The sequence below is a fragment of the Mauremys reevesii genome, linkage group 5 (assembly GCF_016161935.1).
Source record: "Mauremys reevesii isolate NIE-2019 linkage group 5, ASM1616193v1, whole genome shotgun sequence".
NCBI lineage: Eukaryota > Metazoa > Chordata > Testudines > Geoemydidae > Mauremys > Mauremys reevesii.
In genome coordinates, this window is record NC_052627.1 from 76,576,410 (window position 1) to 76,597,002 (window position 20,593).

Sequence of the window (20,593 nt, forward strand, 5' to 3'; positions counted from 1 at the left end):
ATAGCTATACTGATATTTTCCCCTTTAAATTTTTCATTGATACTTCTACTGTTTCAGCAGTTAGTATCTCAGTCTCATCTTAGAGTCTGAAAGTTGGTCTGTGTTTTCTTTTCTTCTTTCTCTGTCATCCGCAATAATAATCAGCAATTTGGCTGATGGTATGGCAAAATGTATGATCTTGCTTTGCAAGGCTAATGTGAATAAAAAGCAAGAGACTTATCTTAGCCTGTAAAGTAAGCAGGAATGACTCAATGAACATGAAGAGCAGAACTGTTGAATAAAAAGATGCAATATATAAATGCACACTTCTATGATTACACTGATCTACAATTTTTGAGAAGTCGTCTGCTTCAGAGATAAAATGTGGTATTTATTATGTATTTTGATGTGCTGAATTCAAATATGACAATTAAAACAACTGATTGGCTACTGTTTCTAAGATATTTAAGTTTTTACATTTTATGTCTATGTATATTGTGTAGATAGTAGAGTTTTAATCATAAATTGTAAACCTAGGTCTTTTCATGTGTTTATGGTTGCTTTACATGATAATATTTCACCTGTCCTGTTTATGTAACACTTTAAAAATCAGCAAAAGGGTTATATAAATAAAATTTATTATGAAACAAAAGGCAAAAAACTATTATGTAAATAGTTTAGTCCTATTCAGTGTCTACTCGGCGCTTCTTGGCTTGTATTTTGTATTCATTAAATGGAGCATCTCTTGTCACTGTCCAGCAATAGTCTGCAAGCATTGATGGGCTCCATTTGCCCTGATAGCGTTTCTCCATTGATGCAATGTCCTGGTGAAATCGCTCGCCGTGCTCGTCGCTCACTGCTCCGCAGTTCGGTGGAAAAAAATCTAGATGAGAGTGCAAAAAATGTATCTGTAGTGACATGTTGCAACCAAGGCTTTTGTATGCCTTGAGGAGGTTTTCCACCAACAACCTGTAGTTGTCTGCCTTGTTGTTTCCGAGAAAATTTATTGCCACTAACTGGAAGGCTTTCCATGCCGTCTTTTCCTTGCCACGCAGTGCATGGTCAAATGCATCATCTCGAAGAAGTTCACGAATCTGAGGACCAACAAAGACACCTTCCTTTATCTTAGCTTCACTTAACCTTGGAAATTTTCCACGGAGGTACTTGAAAGCTGCTTGCATTTTGTCAATGGCCTTGACAAAGTTCTTCATCAGACCCAGCTTGATGTGTAAGAGTGGTAACAAAATCTTCCTTGATTCAACAAGTGGTGGATGCTGAACACTTTTCCTCCCAGGCTCCAATGACTGTCGGAGTGGCCAATCTTTCTTGATGTAGTGGGAATCTCTTGCACGACTATCCCATTTGCAGAGAAAACAGCAGTACATTGTGTATCCAGTCTGCAGACCAAGCAAGAGAGCAACAACCTTCAAATCGCCACAAAGCTGCCACTGATGTTGGTCATAGTTTATGCACCTCAAAAGTTGTTTCATGTTGTCATAGGTTTCCTTCATATGGACTGCATGACCAACTGGAATTGATGGCAAAACATTGCCATTATGCAGTAAAACAGCTTTAAGACTCGTCTTCGATGAATCAATGAACAGTCTCCACTCATCTGGATCGTGAACGATGTTGAGGGCTGCCATCACACCATCGATGTTGTTGCAGGCTACAAGATCACCTTCCATGAAGAAGAATGGGACAAGATCCTTTTGACGGTCACGGAACATGGAAACCCTAACATCACCTGCCAGGAGATTCCACTGCTGTAGTCTGGAGCCCAACAGCTCTGCCTTACTCTTGGGTAGTTCCAAATCCCTGACAAGGTCATTCAGTTCACCTTGTGTTATGAGGTGTGGTTCAGAGGAGGAGGATGGGAGAAAATGTGGGTCCTGTGACATTGATGGTTCAGGACCAGAAGTTTCATCCTCTTCCTCTTCCTCGTCTGACTCAAGTGAGAATGATTCTGGTACAACAGGAACCGGCAGTCCTTCTCCGTGGGGTACTGGGTGTAGAGCTGATGGAATGGTTGGATAATGCACAGTCCACTTTTTCTTCTTTGACACACCTTTCCCAACTGGAGGCACCATGCAGAAGTAACAATTGCTGGTATGATCTGTTGGCTCTCTCCAAATCATTGGCACTGCAAAAGGCATAGATTTCCTTGTCTTGTTCAACCACTGGCGAAGATTTGTTGCAGCATATGCGTGGGGCCCACCTCTTGTCCTGATCTCCAATTTTGCAGCCAAAATAAAGGTGATAGGCTTTCTTAACCATAGTGGTTATACTGCGCTTTTGTGATGCAAAAGTCATTTCACCACAAACATAGCAGAAGTTTTCTGCACTGTTCACACAGGTACGAGGCATCTCTGCTCACTTTGGCTAAACAGAAATGTGTCCCTTTGCAAAATCAAACACTGACAAATAAGAGAGCACGACACTGTATGATTTCTAGAGCTGATATTGGGCAATTTGTTCAGCAGAGTGATGTAAGCTTCGTTATGATTGCATCATCCATGACTTCTCGGAATAACATGATGCAATTCATATCATGTATGACGCAATACCAGCTTCAGATTGCATCATTCATTGTTTTGCCTAAAAAGCAAGTACTGTCCAAACCCAGTCATAGATTTATTCATAGATCCAGTCAAACATGCATTTTAGTCATTTCTGGTTTAAATTGAGATCCCTTCCGTTTATAACTCACTTACCCTCCGCTATTCCCAAATCAAGGGTCGTATATACTGACCCAATAGCATACCTTGAAAACTAGAGCCAATCAACAATTTTAAGCATCATTTTCATTCTCAGTGACCCAGAATTAGTAAAGTTTGATTACATTTATTTCAGAAGCATTTTGGCTATAGAGCAGTGTTATGCACTTCAACGCATATAATAAACATTAGGAGGAAAAATGCAAATATACATATCCACTGAGAACATTTATGAATATTCTTAAAGAAGAGTCCTACGGTGCCATTCAATGGGCAAACTAAGGTATGGATTCAGAAAGCAACCTGCAGTTTTGAAAGGTTGAGGAAAAGCTATAAGCATGTCCTATAATACCTGTGTGCTATCACTATTTTACTTCGGTAATAAGCAGCACTGCACAATCAGAAATGGAGTTTCAGGATTGTTAAATTCCACCTTCCATGGGTGATCCTTCTATAAGCCGCTTCCCCTTTAATAGGTAAGATGTACCTTTATTTAAGTAATCTCCTCAATGGGTTGCCTATTATCCTAGTCCCCAGGCCTGTGTTTTCCTTGCTAGGTCTTCACTTTTGTGGTTGTGCATCCCATACAGATCTGTATTCTTCCTTCTGTATTTGTGAAATGGGTGGTGGGCTTGAAATCTGTGCCTTAGTTTGGTTGTCCTTGAAATTCAATGTGACTATTTCACACAACTCTAATGCTAGTTCAGTTGAAGATGCTTGTTGTCCTTTCTTTAGCTTTCTTTATCCTCAGAAAGGGGCCATCCTCAAAAAGGCAAAGTATGGCATCAGTTGAGAATAGAAACAGCAACATCTACAATAGCAAGTGGATTTAAAATTGGGAGTTTTCAAGAGTTGCAGCTGTCCAAATATAATAGGCATGGTGCTAATTATATTGTGCTTATGATATCTGAAATGTAGTCAGCTACATACCCCTACCTTCATGCTTCCCATGAGTTTCTGTGATTCTTTGGGGCTATAATTTTTGTTTTGTTTTTTGTGGAGGGTAGCTTGGCAACTAAATTCATTTATCTGAGCAACAGATGCAGCACAAGCAGTGGTAGTAGCTTCACAATGCTGCCCTGCCAGTATGCTTCAGCATTACCCGAGGGACCATCTCTAGGGATGAAATAGTAGTTCAGTCTCAGTGCCATTTTGTACTTGGCCTCTCTGCTGAGGCTGCCACCAAGGGAGTGCTAAATGTAATGCTCCAAGATTTTTTGAGGAAGTTCTACAGAGCTAAATAAAGTGCCTTGTAGAACCTATTAAAGTTCGGTATATTGTATTTGTGTGTTACAAATGCACCCTAATTTAAAGGAATACTAATAGTGTGAATTAGACATTATCAGTCAAATGCAAACATTTAAGTTGGATGTTGTCAGGTTGTCTGCACTTCACTCATGATGTTATAAACGAATGCTATCAAGGGAAAGTGGCATAACTGCATTTTAAAATGTTATTTTCATTTTTTTTTAAAAAGCTGCTTCTGTTGCAGTTTTTTTATTTTAAATTGTTTATAGAAGATCTGTATGTCTCATGCACAAGAGACTAGTAGACAATTTTTCTTTAAAGATAAAAACAGTAAATATAGTTTATAATTAGAACATAAGAATGGCCATCCTGGGTCAGACCAAAGGTCCATCCAGCCCAGTATCCTGTCTGCTGACAATGGCCAATACCAGGTGCCCCAGGGGGAGTGAACCTAACAGGTAATGATCAAGTCATCTCTCTCCTGCCTCCTCCCTCCTCTGACAAAGAGAGGCTAGGGATACCATTCCTTACCCATCCAGGCTAATAGCCATTAATGGACTTAACCTCCATGAATTTATCTAGTTTTCTTTTAAACGCTGTTATAGTCCTAGCTTTCACAACCTCCTTTGGCAAGGAGTTCCACAGGTTGATTGTGCACTGTGTGAAGAAGAACTTCCTTTTATTTGTTTTAAACCTGCTGCCCATTTAATGTCATTTGGTGGCCCCTAGTTCTTATATTATGGGAACAAACAAATAACTTTTCCTTATTCCCTTTATCCACACCACTCATGATTTTATATATCTCTTTCATACCCCTTAGTCTCCTCTTTTCCAAGCTCAAAAGTCTTAGCCTCTTTAATCTCTCCTCATATGGGACCCGTTCCAAACCCCTTATCATTTTAGTTGCCCTTCTCTGAACCTTTTCTAATGCCAGTATATCTTTTTTGAGATGAGGAGACCACATCTATACGCAGTATTCAGGATGTGGGTGTACCATCGATTTTATATAAGGACAATAAGATATTCTCCATCTTATTGTCTATCTCTTTTTTAATGATTCCTAACCAGGGCCGGCTTTAGGCCGATTCCTCCAATTCCCCCAAATCAGGCCCCGTGCCTAAGAGGGCCCCGCACCCTAAAGAAGAGTGCCTAACTTTTTAATTTTTACTGACCTGGCAGCGGTCTGGGTCTTCGGCGGCACTTCGGCGGCACTTCGGCGGCAGGTCCTTCAGTGCCGTGGAAGACCCGGAGTGAGTGAAGGACCCGCCGCCGAAGACCCGGACTGCCGCCAGGTATTCGAATCAGGCTCCGCACTTCCTAAAGCCGACCCTGTTCCTAACATCCTGTGGTTTTTTTTGACTGCCACTGCACACTGCGTGGACGTCTTCAGAGAACTACCCAGGATGACTCCAAGATCTCTTTCCTGATTAGTTGTAGCTAAATTAGCCCCCATCATATTGTATGTATAGTTGGGGTTATTTTTTTCCAATGTGCATTACTTTATATTTATCCACATTACATTTCATTTTGTTGCCCAATCACTTAGTTTTGTGAGATCTTTTTGAAGTTCTTCACTGTCTGCTTTGGTATTATCTTTGGTATTTTCAAAGTCAGCAGATGATTTTATGCATGCAGTACATCTCTGTTGTTTATAAAGCTTCAAAGGCTCTCACAGCAAAGGCTTCAATCCTTAGCAGCTGATCTTTCTGATGTTGGTCAGAAAGTTAAGCTAAGAAAAATTCTGGCTAGGATTAATTTGTACAGTAGAAATTAACTTTCCTTGTTTACTCACAGGAAGCCAAAAAAAGAGATTGGTATTCTTCATTAATAATAAAAATATGAGGACAATCTAAAACCTGTGTGATTTACAACACAAGTTAAGTTAGCCAATACTCCCAGTGTAGTGTAGGTAAGCAGTCTGGTCTTCACTGTACAGACAAGAACAAAGAAGCAACACAGAGATTAGATTATTTGTGCTTGTGTAACCCATGCTAATATAGAGTGGTCCTATGTTCCTTTCTAATGACTAGATTCCATATAAAGGTTTAGAAGATTGCTACTACTGCTTTCAAGTAGGGCTGGTCAATTATTTATTTATTTATCTTGTCAAAATGGATTTTTATCAGAAAATTGGGTTTTCAATTAAAAAATGTTTTCACTGGGGGAAAAAGATGCTTTCCTTGAAAACCAAAATATTTTGCCTGAAAACTAAAATATTTTGATTTGGATATGCTGCTGGGAGTTTTAGTTCAGTTTCCTCTGATACTCCGCTTATTCTCCAAGAAGGGAGAGTGCGGTGCATCATGAGAGATGTAGTCTGACCAGGGAGCCCAGCCTATTGAGTAGAATGGGATCACGAAACGCTCAAACTATAACTCCCATGAGGTACCGAAGCAACTTTTTCAAATTTAAATATTCCCTTTTTGGCCAAAATAATTCAGTATTTTAATTTTTCCTGAAAAATAATATTTTCAATGTAAACACCTCTTATATTTCAATCAGCTCTACTTCAAGCTAATTGATGTGATTCTTTAGTCAGGCATTAAAAGCTCACGGAGATCCAGAAGTCACAGGTTCAGTCTCTGAATATGTCCCATCCTAGAGGAGATGTTATTCCAGGTTACACTGAAAATCTATGGTGGAGTCAAGAATAGAATGCAGTTGTTGTGACTCATCCTGCTGTGCCTTATTGTTAACCTGCAAGGGGAAGAAGAAAATATTTGTGCCCTTTTTAGTTCTTTTACTTAATGATGGAAATTTAAAGGGGTTGGGTTTTTCATTCATTTTTCATTCATTTTGGTTTTTACTTGACAAATATCAGCCTTTACTTCCCTACTTTTGCTGAAGAGACTATGTAGTTTCAGGAGGACTTGGAGTAGGTGCAGTACTTGAAGTATGTTTAACTCTTACTCATATCATTTAGATTTCATGTTGCAGTGTCCCTTTAAAGAACAGCAAAACAAGAATACAAAAGGAAGATCTTTCAGAGAACATACAGTGGCTCTGATCCTCCGCTACCTTCCATCTTGTAAAGTCATTTATTCCTGGATAAAGTGGGTATGAAAGACAGCCATTTTGCTATGACAGTATTTTCACTTCACACAGGGATAAATAACTGCCCAACGTGCAGAGGAGTGTAGAATCAGACCGTGCATGCATGTCTCCTGTGACAGACTGCATTAAAACATAAGATGGCAGCTGCCCCTGCAGTAAGAAAGACTTCTCTCTAGATAAAAGTGCAGTGAGAATATACACAGGTTGATAAACCACAAAATCTTTGGGAGAAAACCTTTTTTGTGTGTAAGATTAATCACTCCCTGTCATTTGATAACTGATAAAACTTCCACTGCAGTTTTCTATCCTCCAGGAGTGCTCCAGCAAAAACAGGATGTAAAACCTTGAAATACACTTTGGGGGCTTTCTACTTCCTAAACAAAAATAGGCAAACAACTTTGTTTTCCCTTTGCAGTTGACTTTTACACTATCCTCACTTCTTGAACCATGTTAAAGTCAGGGGTAAGGACAGAGTGGTTTCAGGTTTATCCATGCCTGTAAGTGATATTTCACCTTCTGCCCTTTTTCCCTTTATTATAAATAGAAATTTATAATAAAGGTAAAGAACCTCCTACTACTGTTGGTGAAGTGTGATGATTAGTACCTTGCTATCCAATATGAACTGCATCTGCTACAGTGAAATGTTGGCTTTAGCCATTTCTGTTAAGTTTAATTTTCAAAACTCTATTCAGCCAGAAAACATACGTAATCCCCAGGGTAAAGTATTTGTTAAAACTACCAAAAACATTAAGTCAAAACAGGAAGCTTTCTCACAAATACAGAGTTGAGGGTAGGAAACCTTTGAAAGGCTCCAAGATGTTGAAGTTAAATCTTATAGGATACTTAATTATTCATCCACAAAGACTGTGCATCCAATTTAAAGATTCATCCATGAGACACATCCACGTATTGTTTTGGAATAGCTGAAAGAATCTGGAAATGAACACATGCAATTTAGGAAGAAATTAAAGGATTGTATATCTGATTAAATGGAATGATAAGCCTAATTAAGTATGTTGCTTGTCAAATACAAACAAACAGCAATAACCAGCAATTCAAAACCTTGAATTTGAGAATTGATATTTGGACAAAAGGATAGTATTATATACAGTGTAGTAATGAAGACTCCCTATATATGCTTTGTAATTGCATGATAAACTGTAATATACTGCTCAGCCATTGAGAGTCACTGTGTAACATACCTTATTTAAGCTCTGGCAGAACTTTCAAGGATCTTATGATGAATACATCTGTTGTGTATCTCTCTGAGACTATGTCTACACTACCGCAGTAAGTTGACCTACACTATGCAACTCCAGCTAAGTGAATAGCTGGAGTCGATGTACCTTAGGTCAAGTTACCGCGGGGTCTACACCGCGTGGGGTTGATGGGAGAAACTCTCCCGTCGACTTACCTACTTTTCTCATTGGGGTAGAGTACTGGGATCGACTTGAGAGCGATCTGCAGTCAATTTAGTGGGTCTTCACAAGACCCATTAAATTGACCACCGGTGGATCGATCTCAGAGCATCGATCCTGGCTGTAGTGTAGATGTAGCCTAAGAAGGAGGCTCTGTAACCAGTCCATATCTGGTACAGAAGCTTGACCTGCTAGTAGCAGTCCTGCAACCTACTGTGTACAAGAAGTACATTACACAATTGGTGTAATAGAGTTGCTGCCCTTCCCCTTGGGTTTTGAATTATCAACCCACTTAACAACAGATAGGAAAACAAACAATGCCTCTCCACAACACCTGGAAACCTCCTTGGAGCTTCAGGCTTCATAGGAGGCAATTAGTCTCTCACAGCTCTGTTTTTCATAAGGGTGACTTAACTGAAACAAAGTCTCATCAGTTTGGTCAAATGGCCTCAGTTGTCCCTAATGGATAAAAGTGAGAGGCCTGGCCACTTCCCCAGCCACTAATCCTCTTCTCTCTGTTTACTCTGAGGCACCTCCCGTTTCCTTCATAAGAGCAATATGTGCTCCCAGTGAAGCTTTTGGCTTCCCCTTCAGGATGTCTAATGGGCCACAACTGTCAGCCAGCTACACCTTTCCTCAAAGCCCAGTGAAAAGTCTTAATTCTTTAATTATTATTATTATGAATAATTATGTGTACTATTAATGCCTAGAGACCCCAACTGAATTCGGGATACAAATACATATTAAGAGAGAGTTGCTGCCCCTGTGAATTTACAATCTAAATAGACAGGAAAGAAGAAGGGTTGGAGGGAAAATGAAGGCAGAGAGAAGTGACATGATTTTCCCAAAGTTACACAATAAGTTAGTGACAGAGCCAGGAATGGAACCCAGGACTCTTCATTTCAGTTCCCTGCTTATTAGACCACAGTACCACTTTAAAAAAAAAAAGCTATATGCAGTCTTCACACTTGGATTTCTCTAGGACAAAAGGGACAGGGTGGGGATTAAGAAACTGTGATAGTGAAACACACCAAGACTGGCAAAAGCTAGATAAGAAAGAACTTTCTGAGACATTAGGTTTTGATCTTGCTTACCCATTATTTGCTTATTCGGCTATGCTTTTCTTGGTGTTTTAGCTACTGTTGGGTTGGAACGAACTACGCGAATCAGAATTCAGAATAATGAAAGCTGAAGCTGACTTTCGACTTTCCTAGTTCGACCGACCCAGGCGCGTGTGAAGCCGAAAGCGCGCTCGCTCAAGACGACTCCTCCTCCTCCTCCTGCCGCCGGAGTGGGAGAGGAGGAGTTCGCGCTTCGTTCGAACTATCATCTCTAGATCATCAGCGAGCGATAGTTTCGACGAGCAATCGAAAACCGCCCGCCGCCCCCGTCCCGGTAAGTGTAAACGTACCCTTAGTCTAGCTCTATTTATTGTCTGCTTAACACTTATTTATATTTTCTCTTCATTTCTACATTTTGCCAAAAAAGCAAGGTTTATTTTCAAGCTATGCATATATATTGACAGCAGGGATACTGGAACAATTTGTATAATGGGGGTGCTGACAGCCAATGAAGCAAACTGTAAACACTGCATATGATGGAAACCACTTCAAGCCAGGGGATGCTGCTGCATCCTCGTTCTAGCACCTGTGATTGGTAGGACTTGATCCAGCTACCCTTGGTAGCAGTCATTTCAGGAGCAGTTGGATTGAGATCTTAGTGTGTACAATCATTGTTGGACACTCTGGATAGAATGAAATTGATCTGTGACCTTTTGGAAGGCAGAAGCAGCCATGTGGTAATGGGCTTGAATACATCCAAAAGCAAGACAGACAGTTCTACTAACAGAGAGGCAAGTGACCTGAAGGATGCAAGGTTTTGGTTATAAGAAGATTTTAAAGCTGATAATGCTCCTATATTCTAAAATACATGCCACTTACTATACACTAAGTCAGGCCTGCAGAACTCGTAAAGTGACGAGGGCCATATTACTCCAAAAAAAACAGCTGAGGGCCGAAACCCCCCAGACCTGCCGAAATACACCCCCCCCAGTGCAGTCCTGCACCCCCCCGAAACACATTCACCTGCCCCAGCACTGTCTGCCCCGCGAAAACAAACCCTCCTTCCCCTGAGCTGCCCCACCGAAACAACTGTGGGCTGAAAAGGAAGGTGTGTGTGTGGGGGGTGATACTTTATTAAGAATTTTTAAATTAAAACAAACAATTTATTTTTTAATTATTTTAATTTTTTTTATAAATCATCCCCCTATGAAATAAGGGGAGGGGAAAAGGGAGACAGTTTGAAGGGATTTTCTGGGGCTATGAACTAGGGGGAGGGGAGAGGGGGGCAGTATGAAGAGATTGGACGTGACTGTCCAACACACAAACACAGAGGCCACAGGGAGCCCGAGGGGGGGAATGATGGCAGTGTGTTAGGGCTGGGGAGGGGGAAGGTCCCTGGACCAGGGAAGGAGGTAGCAGTCGGGGCAGGGCAGATGCAACACACACACACGCACAGACACACACACATCTCCCCTGGGATTTCCTGGCTGCCCTGGGACCAACCACCACAGTAGCCTCCCTGCCCCCAACCAAAGGGGGAGGCTGGGGGGGGTCTTGGCCCAGTCCCCATCCCCACCCCCGAGCTGCGGCTCGAGCCCAGGCCGAGCGCCCCTCCCCTCGCTCGGTGTAGCAATAAATGAAGCCAAGTCCGTCAGTCTGTTCCAGTGGAGCGCCCCGAGCGGGGGTTTTCCACGTCCTTTTATTATAATCGGTTACATAAATCATCCTATTATGCGCATGTACTAACTCAGTCCAACTTCTCGCCCCTTCTCCTGATTGGTGCTTTATGCACTGCGTGTTCCAGTGGTAAACACCTGGTCGGCGCTTAATCAGTGTGTCTCCTGACCGAGTGTGGGGGGGTGGGAACCACTTCAGCCGCTCTAAAGTCGGGGGCGGTCTTCCTACCCCCTTAGTGCTTAAGAAGTGTAAAGTTCCTACAGCTCGGCACTTACCGGCTTTGTCTTGTGCTCAGTGCTTCCTGCCTCAGCAGGCCCCGGAAGTGACTCACATGCTGTACGCCAAGCGCGGGGAGCAGGAGATGGAGACACATGTGGTCCTGGCTGTTAGGGCGGCTGGAACATGGCGAACCCAGCAGCTCCAACCTGCTGCTTGCCCATGGGCTGCACAGTGAGCCCACGTGGGCTGCATGTTGAGCAGGGCTGCACAAAGTCCAAGACAAAATTGTAGTTGCAGAAGTCTTCTTTTCCAATAGTGTCTGGTTCTGGAAAGGTTTCAGATGTATAGAAAAGCTTCTTCCCATCTCATCCAGAATGTACTATCATTTGCATAACAGAACAGTATTAATTATAAATAAAATATAACTTTTGAATAATAATACTTTTCATTAAGTGCTATACAAGCAGTGTGATTATTATTATTAATTATTATGATTATGATTGCACCTGTTCATATACCTATTAGCTAAATTTGGGCTAGTGTTATTAATATCTTTAATTTAGTATCCAAGGCCAGTATTCCCATAATACTACACCTTCAATGCATATAATGTGATTTTTCAATTGTAGCATATACATGTGCAATATGAACAATAAGAATCAAGTACACACACATGATTATGTTTTGGTTAGAAATGTTAGAATTATTTCTACCTGACAATGATTGGTTCTAAAACATGGTAAACTCTAGTCTATTTGTTTAATATGTAAGGGTTGGTACTGAAAAGCAGAATATAAAGAGATGGGACACGTGCACTTGACATCTGAGTAGATCCTTGGCAAACCTACCTAATGCATTTTTGCTGAGTGCTAGCACTGTTAGCTGTTTTGCCCTTCAATCTAGGTACCCTCTATCAGACTCTGATTGTTTACATTGAAGTAAAAGATACCATAAGGCTTAAAAAAGTACAAAAGAAACCATCTTGGTGTTGTGACCAGCATATCTATTCTCAGTAATACAAGTCCAAGCCTGTGAAAATCATCAATGAGAGCACAATTAGCTGCTTTGTTTGCCTACATGATGATTTCACAATCCATATTTAACTTTGTGAGGTACTTGTCATTGATTCACTGAGTTTGAAAAGCATGACGGGAAATCAAATGTTATTGCATTTAGATCATGTGATACATAATATATTCATTAGTTGTTTGTTTATTTGTTTAAGAAAAATTAGGTGATACTTCTTAAGCATTATAAATACCGACTGTGCATATAGATAAAGACACAATATTACAAGTTCACTTGTCAGTTCAGCCTTGTTTTGATGTACTGATGTTTCAGCAAGTGCAAAATATTTTCTCATGATAATGAATTACCTATTTATAAAGATTATACTTACAGATTTATATATAAATAACTCATTTCTCGATAAGCACTTAAATAGATAATTCTCTTATTAATAATGCAATGATACAGCCAAATGACGGGCAATTTCTATTATCTTTCTAAATAGGTAAATATACAGATGTGAAAGAAGCACTGATGTGGAAATTGTTAAAATAACAAATCTTATTAGAAGAAAGAATTTGGAAATAACTAGCCAGGAGGGTAATGACCTCAATTACATTTTATGTGAAATTATAATTGGCATTTTTAATAAAGGAATGCTATTGCAAATTGCATATTTGATATTATAATATTATGGCACATCTTATTTCCCCTGGCTTGTATTTATATTAAATAAAAATCTTTGAGATAATCAAGAAAGATTCATAATTTAAAATGTTTTTTTTTAACCTGCTCAAACAGATTTGAAAGCTGCTTAAATAAAAAAAGAGGAAAAAGCAGGAAAGTTATCTTAAGACCATCTGGGGAAAAGTTCTGGGATTTAACATTGCATGGTGCATTCAGAGTGTTCAAAGACATAATGATGGAAAAATAAACATCACATTCCTAAGATATATCATTTGAGTCAAACAGTTCACCCTGTGCAAATTCTATAAGATCCTTGAGGAAATACAATTGGAGAAATGTTTTTCATAGATTTTTTTGCATAAATGCAATGAAGTATAATGTTTATGTCCTTATGATTACAATCACATACTAATTTATAATCCAAATCTACCATAAGTATAGTTCCTTTGAGTACTTAAGTACCTGGTATAAGAGTATGCACAATAAGCCGGTAGCAGTCCTCCCTTGTGCTAAAGTTTACTAAAAGTTGTAGTCTGCCACTTAATTCCATGCATGTGTCTGTCCTTATTTTGCCACTGTTGGCCATATCAATAGTTCAGTCTCCCAACATGTGCAAGACACTACACTATTACATTTGAACTGTAATATTAAGTACCCCATCTCATAATTTAATATTTCATGTTTCTTCCATAGTAAAAATGATGTAATAGAATGCAGTGACAAAAATCAACAGATAATGTGTTCTTTGTTTTTTTGCTGTATCTAAAAATATACTGCAATACTTAGTATGAAGCTGCTCAACAGAAATCCCAAGCAAAAAGAAAAGGTTGTATACCATTAGAAAATAAACAGCTGTTCAGATTCACTATCTACCCCAATTGCCTTCTGCTAATCTGGTGCATCTTCAGAATGAAATACTGTACATTATTTTTCATGGCTGAGGCACTGCAGACTTTACTTCAGGTTCACCAAGACACGCCACTATCACAAGTGATCTGTGTAACTGAATGTGAGTTATTTTAGAAATAGTTTGCCACCGGAGGGGAAAAAGTGTGGCCACGGGGAATCCCCATTTTTTTGTTTAACTGAGAGGCAACTGGATAGAGAAATAATTTACTTCTAAATTGTTTTTTAAAAAGTGGATTTGTCCTTATATGGAAAGTGTAGAACTGATACAGAAGAATAATACTTACACTGACATAGCAGTTTAAGGACCTGATTCTGTTACCTTTATGTGGGGGAAACTACTAGTCAGCTAAAGGGCCATTAAAGCACTTAGAGGGACGAAAATCTCTACTCTGAAACTAGCAAGTGTAAACAGTGTTGAGCAAATCAACTGAGCTGTTTAAAAGAAAGAGACAAAAGACAGAAATTATAAAAATCATATTAAACGAACAAATTGCAGAATTTATGCTGTAAAATTTCCTTTGTGCTTCTCTGGGATTCACTGTTTAGGCTTGAGACAGTTCAGTATGATTGTAGTTCAATGGAAATGTACATTCTTAATATAAAAGCTATGGGCTAGATTCTCTGCTGGTGTAAATCATTGTATTTCATTGAATTCAGTGGAGCTAGGTGATGGGGTATACAAACCCCACGCTGGACAACAAAGGCGCTGGTCTTGGTTCAGGGATCTCCTCCCCATCACACACACATCCACACACACACACACACCCCCACACACACACACACACACCACAAGGCATTGACAGGCTGGAGGAGGAACTTAGAAGGGCAGCAGACCAGGGAAGAGAACAGACCTTCAGCCATCCGCACCTGAGGAAACGGGTGACTGAAGATGGGAGCTTCCCAGATGACGGCTGCCTGATGGCTCCTCCCTGAGGGAAGGGAAATCCAGATTCTGATGCACCTTGACCGGGAATTATTCCTTGCTAGTTCCTCTGAACTATGTATATTTCCCCTTGCTTTTTGTTCATGGTCTGCCCCAGAAGAGGAGAGACTTAAGTTACCCAGCCAGAGTGCCAAGTGACAGGAAGAGGCAAACCACTGCAGAGCTGGAACAGCCATTGGCAGGAGGGACCTGATGGGAAGAGAGCTGCTGTGCCACGTCCGGCCACAAAAAAGTACTAACACTGAGTCAACCCTTTCACAAGCTATGATGAATTACACCAGCTGAGGTTCTGACCCATAGTATCTATTTAATTTTTTACTTATCTGTTTTACAAATAACTTACGCTTTTCACTTACTTTGCATGAAATTCATCTTTAATAAAGGAAGAAGTAATTGGGCTTTGTGTTGGGAACTGTTTGGAAGATGAGAAGTGAAATTCATGACCCCAATCCATGGAAAAAGCCACCATATGTCCCAGTTTTACTGAAATACCCCTGTGTTTTCTGATGTTTTGATATCCCAGGAATGTCTTCTGGGAACCTTAAATAACCTGCCTATTCATTTCATCAATCAAAATGTTTAGAGTTTTGTTTTCTTTTCTTGTTTTTTTTACTAGAAAATGTTTGCTCAAGAAGTATTTCTATATCAAGTAAAATTTATTCTGTGTTTGTCTAGAACAAACAGTTCATTGGAACAAGTGTTCATGGTGATGAACAGTGCTTGGAGTTAAGAGAAATTCTTTACTGAATTTATTGAAAAAGTTGTTCTTTTCTGCAATGTAAATAATGATGCTCGTTCTGTGCTTTATGATAAACTCATTCAGAACACTACATTACTGGAAAATATCCTTCAAATAAATATGCATTTGTTGCTGTTGAGTCAGAAGCTGGCAGAGAAAATATACTTTGTCTTTTAAGTATTTTACAACCCCAAACCGTGTTGCCACAAAGGGTATGTCTACAGTGCAGTTAGACACCTGGCACTGGCCCATGCCAGCTGACTCAGGCTTGTGGAACTTGGGCTAAGGGGCTGTTTAACTGCCATATAGATGTTCGGGCTCGGGCTTGAGCCTGGGCTCTAGGACTCCTGCGAGATGGGAGGGTCCCATAGCTATACGATAATTAAACAGCCCCTGTTAGCCTGAGTCAGTGGGCACTGACCTGCTGTGGGTGTTTAATTCCAGTACAGACTTACCCAAAGTGTCTTGCATTTCAAGTTTGAAAATATAGTCAACTTGTGCATGAGCAGGCTGCTGAGCTGCAGCACAATCAGTCCCTCCGAGGCCTCATTTCCAGCCAATGGTCTGTAATACCAACCACAGTCCCTCCCATGGATTTTTTCACTGTTGAATCATGTATTTCCAGCAGGAGCACATTGCTGCTCTGCCCACAGTCCCCAAATGACTCTACCTTGGAGTTTAAGTGGTGTAGGGGATATAGGTGAATGTCACCTTTTTTAATGTCAGTTGGTCAGTTTCATTTTTATAGGTCCTCATTCACTATTGCAAATCTAGCTTCCTTGCCTTATCACAATGACTTGGTGCTCTGTAGGTACTTGGACAGCATAATGCTTTTGTGTTTGGAGAATGTTTACATTGTCTTTTGGGAAGGGGGAAAAAACTATTTTCATTGACATTTTTAAAAATCATGAAAAATATATATTTTGCTATAAAACCTAACTTTGAGACCTAGAAACTCAGCTGATAGTGAGTAAAGTTTCCTCATTTGGGTAAAATCAGGATCAAATCTTTTTTTTGTTAAGGGATTTTTTTCAAAGGAGCCAGAAACAGTCCACAGATGGCTACCGAGAATTGCTCTAGAACATGTGTTTCATTGGGCTGATGGTTGCTGAATACTGTCCCCTGCCCATTATAGGGGGCCTATAAGAGGCAGTGCTAAAGGCATGACCACATTACACACTGCTACAGTCAGGCAGCTGCACCACAAGCCTTATGAAGTGCAAAGAAACTGCTGTAACTTAGAACCTTGGGTTGCCTAAATTATGGTAGAGCCCCAGAACTCTTCAGAATCAAGACGCTACAAAGGTGGTTTACCCCCACAATGGACTGTGCATACTGTGGAGAACCTCCCGAAGGTGCAGCACAGAATCTGACCCTTCAGTTCTAACTTCTAAATGTTCTGACACTGTTCTGTCTTTCAGAGAAGCAGTAATATAATTGCCCTCTGCATTACAAAACAATAATCTGATTCCCAAATGGCTAAACTAGGAGAGCAGAGGCTATGTATGAAAGAAGCTGTTGATTGCTGGGAACAACTGTGGGACAATGATATTATTGCTGTTATAACACAAATGTAATTGTTTCAAGATAAATAAGCCATGCTTTTATTTCCAGACACAAAAATGCAAACTACTGGCCTTTCCTCTGTACTTGCAGTGGAACCCAAGTCACTTGAAATCTTTAGTAAATGAGTGTCATGGGACGGAGTTTAGACCTTTTATTACAGATTGCCCTGAAACAAATTGACTTAGGTGCCAGAGTGCAGGATGCTGCACAGTTATTGACCTATCATTTTGCTTATTTATGAGTTATACATATTCTTGTAGTCTAATTGGCACAGTGTGGTTTGCATATTGTCTCAACTATGCAATATGCAAATCCTTATGCTCTCATTTGCCACTGGCCGTTAGCCAGTGTGAATGCAGGGATTTGCAAAAGGGCTACCTGGATGTTTTTCAATAATTATATTGTGCCATTCCCTTCCCTCTAATTGGCTATTGTTGTCAAATTCCATATCTATATACACACAAGAATGTGTTTCTAATCTAGTCATCACTCCTTAGGAAGGTTAAGCTCCATTACACCTATGAGTATTTTTTGTAATAGTATTACTACTGGAAAACTCCCCTTCCTCCATTAGTTTCAATAACAACTGTGCCAGTGGAATGAGAAGCCTTTATGTTCTATGCTCCACCACCTCCTCACCCCCAGTCTCCCCAAACACACACACACAGATATACCACATTCATCTCTTAAATAAACATTGGGAAAATGCTTGTTTTTGTTTGAATGGGGAAACACAGGGGAAAGTAATAAGAGGAGTGAGGAGAGAACTATTTAATAATAAACTTAGTGTAAAGTAATTCTTCATTGTGGGCATGGCTGCTAATCCTCATTAATGTTTGCAAAGGAGTTTATAAATCCTCAGATGGAAAGTGGCATAGAAGAGTAAGGCATTTTTATTGGCAACAAGAGAGATGAGATGTGCAGGTATGAGAAGAAAAGCCTATTTCAGTATAATAATCATTTGATTTGTTTCCTGTTACTTGATGATAGTATGTCCTGCACTAATGAACACCTCAGCTTTTGGCCTCTGAATGTATTAGCCCACAAAAGAATTATTATCTTTTTAAAGCAGAAACATCCTCAAGTTTCATTTATGTACAATGACAGGTATCCTGTATACTGAGTAGAAAAGAGGGTTCACTTGTATTGTAATGAAAGTTAGAATCCTGAGTGGAGAGGAAGTATAATTGGATATGGAGTTCTTTTACATTTCTCCATTAGCACCAAAACAATTTGGAGGGAGTGGGAGCGCTTTGCACGGGGAACTGTCCAGTTAATGCTGTAAATGTAAGAGAGGGGATCACAGGGATGAGCTTCTGCAGGAAAAAAAAAAAGATACAGAGACTGTTTTCAAAAGCTGTGTGAGAATTCATTAATCAGTAATCCTTAGATGGATCAAGACAGAGCATTTAAAGATGAATGTGTTATTAAAGAGCCCTAGCCAAAGGAAATTTAAATTGAGAAACCTCATTGTTGCTAAAATATTCTGAATTTCTGGGTGTATGTTTTGTCCAGTGGTTCCCACTATCTCAATAGTACTGGAGCCTTATTTGAAATGGAGTGTTGTATCTGAGATTAAGTGCAAGCCTAACTGGCCTGTCCAATTTTATAATCCAGCAAATCCACACATTTGCAGCTCTTAATACTGTGCAGATTTGATCACTCTGTTAGAAAAAAGGAATGTAATGATTAGTGGAGAGGTCACCTACACCAGTAGGTGATACCATATCCTTATTCTCATCTGAAATTGTTGTTTTGTGTGTTATGTTGTTGCTCAGACTGTTAGTCTATAAGGAGCCACAGGACTTTTTGTCACTTTTTACAGATCCAGACTAACACGGCTGCCCCTCTGGATTGATGAGAATGTTTTTGAACGGTGATGTCAAAACAGTTTTCCCAGTAGCTTCCCAATGTGGAGCACAGATTTAATATATAGTTACATAAATACTTATATGACCCTTTTGACATACAGGAAGGAATGGCAAGCCAGAAGAAGGCAAGAGGGCATAGTTATTTGTGTACATTAAGAAAATTGTTAGATAGGGCTTTCCTTGCACCAAACAGTTCAGGAGATGGCTCAAGTGAAGCACAAACAGAGAGGGACATATGCCCAGTGGCACGCCATGAGAGAATCCTATGTGAGATCTCGGTATATGAATGGTTTAGCAGGAGACTTTCATAACCTGCTGGTGAAGAGGGATAACATGCTGAATAAACCTGTGGGCGAGATTATATGCAGAGTTACAAATGTGGAAACAGAAATTGAGGTTTCCTTAAGGGTATCAGCTGTTAATTACCTGCTTCAGGGTGATACCTTTATGTCATATGCAGCATTTCAAAAAAATGATTGCTAGTGAGTGGCTAAAAAATTGGAGGAGATCCAAGTGCAAGCTATTCACAGGCAATCCAAGATCAATGGAAAGAGATTGTTTTCTAGGCCAGATGACATTTGCCAGGGATGAGGAGGCGAAGACCATTGCAAATGGAATTCCCCAAGCAAAGGGAAGCCACACAATGGAAACTATAAGCTGATGCAGTAGGACCACCACAGCAACTATTAGAATAGCTGCCCAGATACCAGTTACTACGTGTCCATCTCCAGCTGGAAAGCCACAATGCTGTTTGACTCAGGAGCTGAGATAAGTCTGATCTGTGGTGAACACCCAGTGCTGAAAAAGATGAAAATTTGTACTGAATCAGTTGAATTGGTAACTGTTATTCATCAGCCACTGCAGACAACAGGAGAAATCCAGTTCCCTTTGAACTTGGGGTCTCTGCATATTAAATGGACTTGTAGTGGGGTGAGCGGTATTTCTAGTGCTGTTGTATTGGGAGTGGATTGAATCTGTGGGCATCATGAGAACTCCTAGGGGTGTTAATAGAACACACATGTCCCCAGACAATATTGAGATACCCCTACTGGATGAGAGTGGGGGAAATGTAGACCCTGGGGAACAACACTTGAGGCCTTAGAGGTGCCTATACCATATCTACAGGTTGACAGAGAGGAACAGCTCTCTGTGGTGGCTCAGAATAAAGTGCTAAATTCAGGTAATCATGCAATAGACTGCTGCAGTAAATCTGTAGGAGCGTTTGAAGCTACCAAATTCCAGTCAAGGTTGTTATGTAGCAGAACTCTGTTTCAAGCTGGACCAAAGGAAGAGTTCTGGGTAAGAGCAATTAATATGACTCACCAGGAAGTGCAGCTAGTGAAAAATCAGACCATGGGGACAGTATTCAATATAGCTGGTGTCCCAAAGCCTCTCACAGGGGCAGGGATCAAATGCTATGAAGAATCTCAGTCAGCAAAAGAACTAGGGTTGACTTGACAGAAGCAGCAATTAAAGGCAGTGAAAGAAAGCAATTAA

General features: G+C 40.2%; 1 protein-coding gene and 1 long non-coding RNA gene across 2 annotated transcripts in view; one reads left to right on the plus strand and one right to left on the minus strand.

The window, feature by feature from the left end:
* TENM3 (teneurin transmembrane protein 3) overlaps nt 1–20,593 on the plus strand; it is a 2,204,264-nt gene that overhangs the window by 507,807 nt on the left and 1,675,864 nt on the right. The window lies entirely within an intron of this gene.
* LOC120406057 lies at nt 6,432–12,361 on the minus strand. Its single transcript, XR_005599057.1, has 3 exons — nt 12,222–12,361; nt 11,430–11,752; nt 6,432–6,641 (listed from the first exon to the last, which is right to left on the minus strand). It is a non-coding gene; the product is annotated as an uncharacterized LOC120406057 (long non-coding RNA).